Raw genomic sequence first — 12500 nt, 5'->3', positions numbered from 1 at the left:
TAGTGGGGGGTGGAGATAGAGAAGGGAAGAGATAGAGAAGAAGAGGAAGAGAGGGGGAAGAAGAAAGAAAAGAAGACAAAGAAGAAGAATGAGGCGAATAAGAATAATAACAGTAAATTGAATGATCTTGATAATAATGATAAAGCGAATAATTATAAAACGAATGAAAATAATCATAATGATAATAGCAATAACGATGATGATGATGATGATGATAATAATAATAATAATGATACTAATCATCATAATGATAAGACGAAGAAGAGGAAAGAAAAGAAGCAGTAACAGAAGAAAAATACGAATGATAATGATATTAATAAGAAAAGAAAATCAGCAGAGTAAGAAGAGATGGAGAAATAACCGGTGGAGGAATAGGATGAATAGAAGGATGAATAGGAGGATGAAGAAGAGCTGGAAGAATAGGAGGAGGAAGAAGAAGAGGAGGAGGTCAAAGAGGAAGAGAATGGAGAAGAGAAAAATAGGAGGAAGTATAGGAAGAGGAGGAAGAAGAAGGAAAATGAGGAGGAACAGGAGAAGTATAAGAAGAGGAGGAGGAACAGGAGAAAAAAGAGGAGGAGTATAAGAGGAAGAGAAGGAATAGAAAGAGGAATAGTAGGAGGAGGAGGAAGAGGACGAAAAGAGGAGTAAGAGGAATGGAGGAAGAGGAGTAGAGGGAGGAGTAGAAAGAGGAGTAGGAGCAGGACGAAAAGAGGAGTAAGAGGAATGGAGGAGGAGGAGGAGGAAGAGGAGGAGGGGGAGTAGGAGTAGGAGTAGTAGGAGGAGGAGGAAAAAGAGAAGGAGGAGTAAGAGTAGGAGGAGGACGAAGAGAGGAGAAAGAGGAATAGAGGAGGAGGAGTAGGAGGAGGAGTAAGAGTATGAGGAGGAAGAAAAGAGGAGTAAGAGGAATGGAGTAGGAGGAGGAGGAGGAGGAGGAGGAGTAGGAGTAGTAGGAGGACGAGGAAAAAGAGGAGGAGGAGTAAGAGTAAGAGGAGGACGAAAAGAGAAGGAAGAGGAAAAAGAGGAGGAGGAGTAAGAGTAAGAAGAGGACGAAAATAAGGAGTAAGGAGGAGGAGGAGGATAAAGACGAGGAGGAGAAAGAGGAGGACGAAAAGAGGAGGAGGAAAAAGAGTAGGAGGAGGAGGAGAAAGAGGACGAAAAGAGGAGTAGGAGGAGGAGTAAGAGGAATAAGAGGAGGAGGAGGAGGAATCGCACACGAGCGGCGACCACACAGCGCGTCGACAATTACGCCCTATTGGACACTCCGGCACAAAGGCACAATATATAGTTCAAAGAGGGACTTGGGACGATGTGTGTCTGAGATCTATATCTTTATTTTTCTTTTTTTTTTCTTTCCGTTTTGTTATTTTCCCCCCGTTTTCTTTAATTCTCTGATGGGAGTGTTTTTATTATTATTTTTCCTTTTTTCTTTTCTTTAATTCTTTGATGGTAGTATTTTCATTTTTTTGTATGTTTTTTTTATGTTTTTTGTATGTTTTTTTTTTCTTTTGGAGAGATTAGGATTCGTAGGATTCGTAGGATTTTGTGGGTAAGGAGGTAAGGGAGTTTCGTCATCCTAGTAAGTTAATATCGTTTGGCGTTATCTCATATGATGTCCAGGAGTTCAACAGTAATGATGGTGGATGTGTATGATGCTTTCCTGTCAGTGATGTTTAGTGAGTAATTGCACACACACACACATACACACATACACGCACATAAACACATACACGCAATTATATATCTAGTCAACCCCTTTACACACACACACACACACACACACACACACACACACATACACGCAAATATATATCTAGTCAAGCCCTTTACACACACACACACATACACATATATATCTAGTCAAGCCCTTTCCACACACACACACACAAACACACACACACACATATCTAGTCAAGCCCTTTCCACACACACACACAAACACACACACACATATCTAGTCAAGCCCTTTACTAACACACACACACACACACACACACATACCTAGCAAAGCCCTCTACGAACACACACGCACACACACACACGCACATACACACACACACAAACGCACACACAAACACACACACACACACACACACGCACACACACACACACACATATATATATATATATATATATATATATATATATATATATATATATATATATATATATATATATATATATATATCTAGTCACCCCCATTACACATACACAGATGGAGTGACAGAAAGGAGAAATAATAGCCAAACAGACAGACAGGCAAAGAAACAGAGAAATAAATTGATGAATACTTAACATAGATAGACAGAGCAACAGACACAGAAAGAGACGGGCACAGCGAAACAGACATTTTGACAGACAGACCGACCGACAAACATACATACAGACATCCAGACAGACAAACAGACATTCAGACAGACATCCAGACAGATCGACCGACAGACACACAGACAGTCAGACAGACATACAACAGACTGACCGACCAACAGATAAACAGACATCCAGACAGACAGACCGACAAACATCCAGACAAACAGACATCCAGACAGACTGACCGACCAACAGACTGACCAACCAACAGATAAACAGACATCCAGACAGAGAGACCGACAGACAGACAAACATCCAGACATCCAAATAGACATCCAGACTGACCGACCAACAGATAAACAGACATCCAGACAGACAGACCGAGCCAACGACGGAAAATAACTCTCCGTGTCTCACTCTCTCTCGCGCCTCCTCGCTCGCCAGACCAACGCCAGCGCTTCAGGATCGGATTGCGAGCTATTTTTGTCTTTGGATTTTGCCCCTTATGGAAAAGAGCGAGGGGCGTAGGAGGTGGAGGAGGAGGAGGTGGAGGAGGGGAGAGGGGAGAGGGGTGAGGGAGATGAAAGAGGGGAAGGGGAGAGGGGGAGAGGGAGGGGGAGAGGGAAGGGGGAAAGGGGATAGGGGGAGAGGAGAGGGGAGAGGGAGATGAAAGAGGGGAGGGGTAGAGGGGAGAGGGAAGGGGAAAGTGGGGAGATGAAAGAGGGGAAGGGTAGAGGGGAGAGGGAAGGGGAAAGGGGGAGATGAAAGAGGGGAGAGGGGTGAGGGGAGAGGGAAGGGAGAGGGGGAGATGAAAGAGGGGAAGGGTAGAGGGGAGAGGGAAGGGGAAAGGGGGAGATGAAAGAGGGGAAGGGGAGAGGGGAGAGGGGGAGATGGAAGGAGAGAGGAGGAAGGGAAGGGAAGAAGGAGAAAGAGTAGGGAGGGTGAAGAGAGATGGCGAAGGAAAGAAGGAATTGAAGCAGAAAGTTAGAGGGAAGAGACAGAGGGTAAAAAGAAGGGAAGGAGAAGTGCAGAGAAGAGAGAGAAACAAAACGAAAAAAAATGGAGATAGGAAAAGATAAGAGAAAAAAGGAAGGGAGAACGAAAGAGAGAAACGAAAGAACTGAACGAAAAGAGAAGGGGAGAAAGAAAGATGAAAAGAGAAAGGCAAAGGGTGCGTGTGTTGTTTAGCTGCCGGAGGTCGGGTTGGAAAATGGTGGCAGCGGTGGGATTTCTAAAAGCATTGGCACGGAGAGGCTGTGATGCTGAATATTTACACCTGTTTCGAGTATGGGAGAATTATACCTGTTTGGGACTGATGGACTGATCGTGGCTAAGTGTGTTTGAGTGTGGTTATTTACCTATATCTGAGTGTGATGGTAGTGATAAATGATAACAAAATGATGATAGTGATTATGATACTAATATCGATCATATGGATTATAAGTATGATAATAATGATAATAAAGATAATGAAGATGATAATGATAAAGGTGAATATGACGGGGATAAAAATAACGATAAAAATATTGATTATAACGAAAAGGTTAATAACAACGGTAAAAGTAACAGCAGTGACGATAATAAAGATAGCGATGCTGCTACTCTTACTATTAGTACTACTACTAATATTGACAATATCAACAAATAATAATAACATCCAACTTGAATATTTTTGACTGAGAAGATTTCAAAACAATTTTTATACGGAAATATCTGAACATAAAAGTGTCATTTTTTTTGTAAGAAAGTGAACAGAGAGAAACACAAAACATAAAGGTATCCATTTTTTTCTTCTTTAGAACATTCTTAAGAAATAGAGAAAAACACAATCATTACAAACGACTGTAGTGAATAACGGGAGATCAATCTATCATCTTTTTTTTTCGTTCATCCTCGTTCATGTTTGTAATACATCTCAGAAAAGTCATCTCCTTTCCTTTCCATTCATGTTTTCTTTCCTCCGCCCTTCCTCTCCTGCAGACAAGACGTCACTCACGCTGAGCACGACAGATGGAGGAGAGGAGGAAGTGACTGGAGCGACTGACAATTTTTTTTTTTTTTTTTTCGTATATCGCTTTTTGGAAGTGAAAAAATTGCGCGTGTATATAAAGTATGATGTATCAGCGAGTTTGCTTCTTTTCATTATTTATTTTTTTGTATGTATCGTTGGTTGGAAGTGAAAAAAACGTGCGTGAATATAAAGTATGATGTATCAGCAAGTTTATTTTTTTTATTCTTTATTATATATGTACACACACACACACACACACACACACACACACACACACACACACACACACACACACACACACACACACACACACACACACACACACACACACACATATATAAATATATATATATATATATATATATATATATATATATATATATATATATATATATATATATATTTATATATATCGTTGGAAGAGAAAACAAATGTGCATGTATGTGGAGTATGATGTATTCTGGTGTGATGGCTACAGTGAAACGATTAGGTAGATATGTAAGTGTACACAGGAATACCCAGAAATACCCCCTACCTCCCTTAACACCCACAGTTATTCCTCTCCCTTTCCTCACCCACGAGCAGCCTCTTCCCCTTCCTCTCCCCAACCACAACCACACTCTTCACCTCCACATCCACAGACGCTAATATTCCTCTATACACCCACACTCACCACTCCCCCACCACATCCACAAACATTTCGTCCCTTTCCAAACCTGCAAACATAGCCTTCTCCACCATACCCACAGACACTCCCTCCATCTCCCTCTCCCTCTTTGCACCAACAAACACTCCCTCCCTCTCCACTTCACAAAACACGCCCACACACTCCCTCAAACACCACCCCGTTTCACGCCCACAAAGTACCCTCTTCCTCACACCTGTAAACAGAACCCTTCCTCTCCCTCTCTACGCCCACAAACACCCTTCCACCCCCACATCCCACGCCCACACCCCACACTCCCCCACGCCCTCCCACAATCCACGCCCACACCCCACATTCCCCACGCCCACAGCCTCCCACAACCACACCCCACACTCCCCCACGCCCACCCCCTCCCACAACCCACAACCCACGCCCACCCCCTCCCACAACCCACGCCCACCCCCTCCCACAACCCACACCCACCCCCTCCCACAACCCACGCCCACACCCCACACTCCCCCACGCCCGCACCAACCAGAGGGAAGGTGATAATATCCTGCCTGTGTTCCCCTCCCGGCATTTGTTTTTGGGGACGTAAAAGAATGTCTCTTTGCATTGTTCTATTTTTCTTCTAAAAGCTATTTCTTCTCTTTTCCCTTTTTCCCTCTCTTCTTGACTGACTTTAGGAGCGCAAAATCGACAAGGTGCTCGCGGGACGATGGACACATGGGTGGTGTTGAGAAGGAAAAAAAAAAAAAAGTTACGTACATGAAAACGTCTTTAAGGATTCGTGACTAATTTTTTTTTCTCGTCGTTCTTGGCAAGGATTGGTTGTTTGTCAGGGTGATGCATTTATTTGTAAACGTGTCTCTCTTATCCTGTTTCTTTCTTTCCCCCTCTCTCTCTCTCTCTTTCTTTCTCCCTCTCCCTTCTTTCCTTCCATCCTTATGTCCTTCTATCCTCCCTCCCTCCCTCTTACTCTTTCCACTCACTCTCGCCATCTCTCAGTCTGTAATTCTCTCTCTCTCTCTTCCTCCCTCTCTCTTTCTCTCTCTTTCCCTCCCTCCTCTCTCTCTCTCTCTCTCCTCTCTTCCCCCCCCTTTCTCTCTCTCTCTCTCCCTCCCCTCCCTCTCTCCCTCTCACTCACTCATTCACTTCTGGAAATATACGATGAATTATTGCTTCTTCACTCCCCTCCGCCTCGAATTATACGACAAACATAACATACCAAGAAGCTTTTCACTGAGGCTAGAGACAGTACTTCGATTCATCTCTCTGTCTTTCTCCCTCTGTTTTCCTTCCCATTCGCTCTTCAATCCATTTCTCGTTTTCTTCTCTTTCCCTATTTTCTTCTCTCATTCGCCCTTTCAATCTTCCCACTCCCTTTCTTCTTTCTTCCTCCTTTTCTTTTCCCCATTCCCCCTTCAATCCCCCCCTCCCTTTTTTCTTTCTCCCCATTCGCTCTCCAATCTTCCCTTTCTTCTCTCTTCCACCTTTTTTATATCCCCATTCGCCCTTCAATCAACCCCTCCACTTCTTCTGTCTTCCCCCTTTTCCTTCTCCCATTCGTCCTTCAATCCGCTCCTCCCTCCTCCTCCCTCCCTCCCTTTCCTTCTCCCATTCGCCCTTCAATCCTCCCTTCTCCTCCCTCCCCTATCCCCCTTTCCTTCTCCCCATCCGCCCATTCAATCCTACCCCCTTCTTCTCCTCCCCCTCCCCTTCCTTTTTCTCCTCCCATCCGCCCATTCTCCCCCTCCCCTTTCCTTCTCCCCATCCTCCCCTTTCTCCCCCCTCCCCTTCCCTTTTCTCATCCCTTCCTCCCCCCTCCCCCCTCCTTCCCCATCCCCAATCCTCCCTTTCCCCCCTCCCCTCCCCATTCCCCACCATCCTCCCCTTTCTCCCCCCTCCCTGCCTCTCTGTTTCTCCTCCCCATCTGCCCTTCAACCCCTCTCCTCCCTTCCTTCTCTCTTCCCCCCTTTCCTTCTCCCCTCCTCGCTTTCTCCCCCTCCCCATCCGCCCTTCAATCCTCCCTTTCCCCTCCCTCCCCATTCCCCATTCAATCCTCCCTTTCCCCTCCCTCCCCCTCCTTTTTTCCTCCCATCCGCCCTTCAATCCTCCCTCTTCCCCTCCCTCCCCATTCCCCATTCAATCCTCCCTTTCCCCTCCCTCCCCCTCCTTTTTCTCCTCCCATCCGCCCTTCAATCCTCTCTTTCTCTCCCATTCAATCCTCCCTTTCTCCCCCCTCCCTCCCCCTCCTTTTTCTCCTCCCATCCGCCCTTCAATCCTCTCTTTCTCCCCCATTCCCCATTCAATCCTCCCTTTTTCCCCCCCTCCCCTTCCCTCCCCCCCCCCTCCCCTTCCTTTTTCTCCTCCCCATCCGCCCATCAATCCTCCCTTTCCCCTCCCTCCACTTCCCTTTCCCCCCCTCCCCATTCCCCATTCAATCCTCCCTTTCTCCCCCCCCCTCCCCTTCCCTTTTTCTCCTCCCCATCCGTCGCACTTTGTCTCTTAAGAGTTAATTAGAACCCCCGACACCCAGTTCCTTGCCTGTCTCTCATCCACACCGTCCGGAATTTTTGTTCGATTATGCTTTGTCTTCTTGTCCTCGGACCGTCGGCCTCCTGTGTCGTCCTCCGGTGCCTTCCCCCTCGAGATGGGTCTTAATGTATGTGATTAAAAGAGGAGAGGAAAGGAAGGAAGGAAGAAAGAAAGGAGGGAAGACAGAAAGATTTTTTTTTTAAATGGTGGTAATGTATGGAATGTATATGATTAGAAAAGAAGAGGAAAGGAAAGGAAGGATTTTTTTTAAAGATTAATAAAAAGATAGATGAAAGGAAGGAAGAAAGAGAGAAAGATTTTTGATTAAAGAAGGAGAGGAAAGGAAGGAAGGAAGGAAGAGAAAGTGAAAAAGGAGGGAAGAAAGATTTTTTTCTATATAGTGGTTATGTATGTGATGTATATGATTGATTAAGAAGAGAGAAGAAAGGAAGAAAGAAAGAGAGAAAGAAAGGAAGATTGAAAAAAAAATGATGGTAATGCATGTTATGTATGTGATTAAAAAAGGAGAGGAAAGGAAGGAAGGAAGGAAGGAAGAGAGAAAGTGAAAAAGGAGGGAAGACAGAAATATTTTTGTTTAAATGGTGGTAATGTATGGAATGTATATGATTAAGAAATAAGAGAGAAAGGAAGAAAGGAAGAGAGAAAGAAAGATTTTTTTTAAGTGGTGGTAGTGTATGGAATGTATGTGATTAAAAAAAGAGGAAAAGAGGGAACGAAGAAAGAGAGAAAGGAAGATTTTTGAAAAATGGTGGTAATGTATGTGATGTATATGATTAAAAAAAACAAGAAAGAAAGAAAAAAGTTTTCTTTCTTTCTTCTTTTTCTTCCTCTCTTTCCTCTTATTTTTTAATCAAGAAAATGATGAAAAGGAAAAAGAGGAAGAAAAAAATAAATAAAGAAAGATTTTTTTCTTTTCTTTTTAATCGTGGTAATGTATGTATTGTTATGCGTAGTTGGGTTTGATATGATTGGCAAAGGGGAGATTTGGTCCTGTTATTTCTTCATCGTTAGCAATATGACTGTTATTGTTATAATCATTATTATTATCATTATCATTTACATTGTTATGGTCATTATCATCATTACTATCATTATTGCCATAACCATTATCATTAAAATCACCATTATTGTTATAATCATGCCATTATTACTATCATTGTGGTTATACTCATTATCATCATTACTATCATTATTCTTATCGATATCATCATTATTACTTTCATTATTTTTATTATCAGTATCATTATCAATATAATTTTCATAAATAACTTCTAATTTTAATGGCAAAACGACAGTAAGGCAATGAGAATGAATATGTATTTATTTACTCCCCTCTTCCTCTTCCTCTTCCTTCCATACTTCCCCCTCCTTCTCCCCTTTTTCCTTCTTCTTCTCCCCCACCCCCTTCTTCTAATCCTCATCTTCCTTCTCCTCCTCCTCTTCCTTCTACTCCTTTTCTATCTCCTCCTCCTTCTTCCTCTCCTTCTCCACCTCCTTCTTTTCTTTCTCCCCTCCTCCTGTTCCATCCACCCTACCCCTCTTTCCTCCACCCTCTCTCTCTTCCTTACCTTCGCCCCTTTACTCCCCTCCTTATCTCCTTCTCCTTCTCTATCTCCTCCTCCGCCATCTCTCGTCTTTCGACTTCTTTTCTTTCAACTTATTCGTCCTCCCTCTCCTCCCCTTCTTCTTCTACTTCTCCTTTCTCTCCTCTTCTTCTTCTTCCTCCTCCATCCTCCCCTTCCACCCCTTCTTCTTCTCCTCCATCCTTTCTCTCTTCTTCTTCTTCCTCGTCCATCCTTTCTCTCCTCTTCTTCTTCTTCCTCGTCCGCTTTCCTCCCCCCTTCGTCTCCTCCTCCACCAGTCTCTCCTTCCTCTTCTCCTCTTCCTCCTCCAATGCTACCCTTTCCCTCATTTTTTCCCCTTTTCCTCCTCCTTCTCTCCCTCTCCTCATGTTTCTTCTTCCTCTACCCCTTTCCCTCTTCTCCCTTCCCCCACACCCTCCCTTCCTCCTCCAATCCCCCCTTCCCCCTTTTCCTCATTATCAATGCCAATAATAATGAGAATGATGATAATGACAATAATTCTACAAGAACCGAATACTAATGCACATCCAATAATTTGTATTAACATTATACTGAAACGACAACACTGATTCCCCCTCCTCCCCCCCACCCCCACCAGTAATCTGTATCAACACTATACTGAAACGACAACACTGATTCCCCCTCCTCCCCCCCCACCCCCACCAGTAATCTGTATTAACACTATACTGAAACGACAATAGTGATTCACACCCCCTCCTCCCCCCACCCCCACCAGTAATCTGTATCAACACTATACTGAAACGACAACACTGATTCCCCCTCCTCCCCCCACCCCCCCCAGTAATCTGTATCAGCACTATACTGAAACGACAAATTGATTCACCCCCCCAACCCCCCACCAGTAATCTGTATTAACACTATACTGAAACGACAACACTGATTCACACCCCCCTCCTCCCCCCAACCCCCACTCAGTAATCTGTATTAACACTATACTGAAACGACAACACTGATTCACCCCTCCTCCCCCCCACCCCCACCAGTAATCTGTATCAACACTATACTGAAACGACAACACTGATCCCCCCTCCTTCCCCCCCAACCCCCACCAGTAATCTGTATCAACACTATACTGAAACGGCAACACTGATCCCACCCCCTCCTCCCCCCAACCCCCACCAGTAATCTGTATCAACACTATACTGAAACGACAACACTGGATCCCCCCTCACTCCTCCCCCCCCCAACCCCCACCAGTAATCTGTATTAACACTATACTGAAACGATGCAACAGTGATTCCCCCCTCCTCCCCCCCAACCCCCTACCAGTAATCTGTATCAACACTATACTGAAACGACAACACTGATTCCCCCCTCCTTCTCCCCCCCAACCCCCCCACCAAAGTAATCTGTATCAACACTATACTGCAAACGACAACTACTGATTCCCCTCCTCCCCCCCCAACCCCCCACCAGTAATCTGTATCAACACTATACTGAAACGACAACACTGATTCCCCCCTCCCTTCCCCCCAACCCCCACCAGTAATCTGTATCAACACTATACTGAAACGAATGCAACACTGATTCCCCCTCCTCCCCCCCCAACCCCCACCAGTAATCTGTATCAACACTATACTGAAACGACAACGCTGACCCCCCTCTCTCCTCCCCCCAACCCCCACCAGTAATCTGTATTAACACTAAGTACTGGAAACGACATACATACTGATCCCCCCTCCTCCCCCCCAACCCCCACCAGTAATCTGTATCAACACTATATACTGAAACCAATGCAAACAATTAATTTCCCTCCTCCCCAAACCCCCAACAACTGAAAATCTGTATCAAACACCACACTAAAAATGACACAATCGCTGACCTCCCTCCTCCCTTCAACCTCCCACCAGTAACTGTATTAACACTATACTGGAAACGACAACACTGATCCCCCTTCTCCCTCCCCCCAACCCCCACCAGTAATCTGTATTAACACTCATACTGAAACGACAACACTGCCCCGATTCCCCCCCTCCTCCCCCCAACCCCCACCAGTAATCTGTATTAACACTATACTGAAACGACAACACTGATTCCTCCTCCTTCCCCCCCCACCCCCCACCAGTAATCTGTATCAACACTATACTGAAAAACGACAACACTGATTCACCTTCCTCCCCCCAACCCCCACCAGTAATCTGTATTCAACACTATACTAGAAACGACAACATTGATCCCCCTCCTCCTCCCTTCCCCCAACCCCCACCAGTAATCTGTATCAACACTATACTCGAAACGGCAACACTGGATCCCCCTCCTCCTCTCCCAACCCCTGAACCAGTAATCATACTAACACTATACTGAAACGACAACGCTGATTCCCCCTCCTCCCCCCCAACCCCACCAGTAATCTGTACTTTAACACCATATACTGAAACGACAACGCTGATTCCCCCTCCTCCCCCCAACCCCCAGCCAGTAAATCTGTATTAACACTATACTGAAACCACAACACTGATCCCCCCTCCTTCCCCCCCCAACCCCCACCAGTAATCTGTATCAACACTATACTGTAGGAAACGGCAACACTGATTCCCCCTCCTTCCCCCAACCCCCACCAGTAATCTGTATCAACACTATACTGGAAACCACAACACTGATTCCCTCCTCACTCCCCCCCAACCCCCACCAGTAATCTGTATCAACACTATACTGAAACGACAACACTGATTCACCTCCTCTCCCCCCCCCCCCAACCCCCACCAGTAATCTGTATTAACACTATACTGAAACGACAACACTGATTCCCCCCTCCTCCCCCCCAACCCCCTACCAGTAATCTGTATTAACACTATACTGAAACGACAACGCTGATTCCCCCTCTCTCCTCCCCCCAACCCCCACCAGTAATCTGTATTAACACTATACTGAAACACAACACTTATTCCCCCCCTCCTCCCCCCAACCCCCACCTATAATCTGTATCAACACTATACTGAAACGACAACACTGATTCCCCCTCCTTCCCCCCCCCAACCCCCTACCAGTAATCTGTATTAACACTATACTGAAACGACAACGCTGATTCCCCCCTCCTTCCCCCCAACCCCCACCAGTAATCTGTATTGGCTAACACTATACTGAAACGACACAACGCTGATTCACCCCCTACCTCCCCCCATCCCCCACCCCTCAATTATCATGTATCCCCAATCAGGAGCGATACATGACACATAATTACGGTCATTATGCGGTTCCTTATGCACGTCGACCTTAGCATCCAGAAGGTCGCGAAGCCCCACCATGTTGACTGCTTGATTTGTCTCTTTCAGCTGTCAGGAAAGTGTGTTTAAAGTCATTGACAAATGAGGATTTTCCTTCTCTTCCTCTTCTCATCTCCTCAATCCACCTCTTCTTCTCTTCTCAAATCTCC

Source organism: Penaeus vannamei, chromosome 32, assembly GCF_042767895.1.
Source record: "Penaeus vannamei isolate JL-2024 chromosome 32, ASM4276789v1, whole genome shotgun sequence".
Classification (NCBI taxonomy): Eukaryota; Metazoa; Arthropoda; class Malacostraca; order Decapoda; family Penaeidae; genus Penaeus; species Penaeus vannamei.
Note: the sequence above shows the minus strand (reverse complement) of the source record.